Genomic DNA, 2,960 nt, shown 5'->3' with positions numbered 1-2,960 from the left:
CTATTATTTATAGAGCAATTATTGATTCGAATAATGTAAATTTCTTACAGGCTGATCTCGACAATATTTTAATGTGGTGCACAAATTGGAAAATGAATATGAACGTTAAAAAATGTATTCACGTGAGATTTACTCAAAAGAAAAGCTCTATTGGTTCAACTTACATAATAAATAATTAAGTAATTCAGGCTAACCCAAGCGTAAAATACTTGGTTGTAATTCTGCCCAGCGATTTAACGTGGAAAGCTCATGTGGAAATGATAACTCTGAAGGCTGTACGGATGCTTAATTTTATATGACGAAATTTTTGACAGGGTTCATGCAAAATCGAAGAAACTTTTTACTTTACGTTTATTCGCCCCTGTATTGAATATGCAGCAGTTGTGTGGAATCCCCACCACAATATCCTAATAAAAAAAAAAAAAACGAAAAAATTCAAGATCTGTGTGCTAGATTTTAATAAATGATTACCAACGTGGGGCAAGCGTCACCACCATGAAGAATAATTTAAAGTGGGACTCACTAGTTGAACGCAGAAAAATGTTCAGGTTGAATTTTTTACATGATATATATAACAGTTACCTTTTAATCAGTCGAGGAATGTTTTTACACCGGGCGGACCACCGGAACAAAGTCCGACCCTACTTTTGCCGTACTGATGTTTTTGCGTTTTCTTTTTTTTTTTTTTTTAATTAGAGAAGAATGGAATAGGTTGGCTATTGAAGGATGTGTTTAACGCATATACAAGTTTGTTTGTGTTTCGATGTTTTTATTAGAATTTAATGTATTTCATGTTCTCACCTGTGCTATAATGCCGAAAGGCGATGCAGGTCTCTATGTAAATAAAAAATAAAAAATAAAAACGCGAGACGCCTTCGCGATCGAAGTCTTAAATCTAGTAAGTCGGTGAGACTTCAGCGTTCCAAAAATTACTACCGTTTTCATGTTTAATTTTACGGACCCAAATGCCCGTAATATGTGATGCGCTTCTCAGCGAGTGATTTTAAATTTGTAAACAATTCTTAGTAGAAATAGGATAGAATAAATTTATCAATCGCCTGAATTTGCCGGGCAAGGCCGAAAATTGAAGAGTTTATGAAAATTCCTGCTTTTCTATCGAGCAGAAGCCGTGATGTGACAAACTTCTGTGCCACGTATTCGATTCAGGAGGAGCTAAGCATCAGCTGCTGACGAGCATTTGCTCCGCAGCAACTGTCGAGCCACACTTGGATAGAAGTGTAGGTATCGGCAAGCTCAACGTAGCTAAAAAAAAGTATGCGGCGCTTTGCAACACAATTGTGCGCGCGTGCACAACTGAGAAAAAAACACTTCATTTACTATGGTTAATGCTAAAACCTTTTCTAGAGTAGCCTCCACAGATCCGGAAAAAAACAAGAATCAGAGAGGCTGTGAATAGCCCTGACTCACACCGCGCAAGTTGTAATAGATTTTCTCTAATACAAAAATGAACTGCAGTGCGCTGTTATTCATTAGAAAGATCCCTCACAAAAACATTATGCGCGTTTCTTTAATAAATAAACAATATTTAAGCGGCAAAGATGCGAACTAACATAGCCACTTCGTGCTTTTACATAGCCCGTCGTCTGGTCGCATCCTACCATCTGCGCTACAGGAGGGCGCCCGCGAGCTGGCGCCACCAAAACCTCTCGTCGCCAATACACGGGACAAAGTACTTCTCGGAGCTGAAGGCTCGTTCCCGTGCATTCGACAGAATTTCACCCGAGCTACATCCCTCCCTTCCCTTTCGTCCCTTTCTTCTTCTTCTTCATAATTCAGTTGTTTCGCCACAGCTGTTTTCATTCGCCTTCCAGTGACGAGGGGCTACGCCATGGGTACACTCCTTATTAGGTTTGTTTCAATGGCCTCTGACACCGTCGAGCGCTTCTGGGAGGCATAACTGTACCAGAAGCTTTGGGAGGATGCCTTCAGCAAATGTACACAGCCTACAGCAAACTCCAAATTCAGTTCAGTGTCCGTTTGAAGTCCCACAACAACTCTTGAAGTCACTTGATTCTTCTGAACTGACTGAATGGCAGTAACCGTTGTCGTACTACTCCATGGTCGACATACTATCACTTATATATGTATTCAATTATTGAAGAGGGCGAACAGTTGGGCGTAAGGGCAGTTCTGTTTTCACCCAGCTCATTGAGCTAAAATTATATAATTTGTTTGCAGCAAGATTAACTGCTGTTCTCGGCAGTTTGGCTTGGCATGACTGTTCATAAATTACGTTTACTTGAAAATATTGAAGCTGACGAAAAGAGCTTGTTGCATAGTGATGGCACCGTCCAGTAGTACCAAACAAAAAGAAGCCTTTCTTTTTGCGATTTTAGTTCTGCAAAGTAACGGGCGTACAGCTTGATGCGGAATTCGCAGAACAAAAATAAATAAAATCACTTAGAAAAGAAAAAAAAAAGCTGTGTAATGCAAACTTGTCAGAATAGAGGTTCTCAGTTATTGCAGGAAGTTTATGCAGCTGTTCATATGCCAAATTTAGATGCAAATGACCAAATGTGTTCTCCCCTCCCCCATTATAGCGGCTATTTGAGACGAGTGTCCATTAGTGTTCTAGTCTTTCAATCCTCTTTTAAAAACCTTGTACTAATTGCTTTTGCAATTTGGTCCCGCTCATGACTAGCCTCTCTTAAGCGAAGGGCTCATTCCCGTTTATAAAACGTGAACCTTTCCACGTGTTCCTGAATGTCAAGCTCTATGCAGTCTTAACATCCTTGGTAGTGACCTTTAGCTTAGATAAGATATAGAGTGATTGTATGCCCGATGGATCTACTTTGGTGCTGCCATCCAGCGTGCATATATGAATATAATCCCATTTGCACTTGGAAATTTTCAAGAACACGTTCTTTCGTTTTGCTATTCCGTTTAAGGGCATTTACTTGTTTCTCGTGCGCCTGCCGTACATTAAGAATATGATAATC

This window comes from Ixodes scapularis, unplaced genomic scaffold (assembly GCF_016920785.2).
Source record: "Ixodes scapularis isolate PalLabHiFi unplaced genomic scaffold, ASM1692078v2 PGA_scaffold9__187_contigs__length_104089568, whole genome shotgun sequence".
Classification (NCBI taxonomy): Eukaryota; Metazoa; Arthropoda; class Arachnida; order Ixodida; family Ixodidae; genus Ixodes; species Ixodes scapularis.
Note: the sequence above shows the minus strand (reverse complement) of the source record.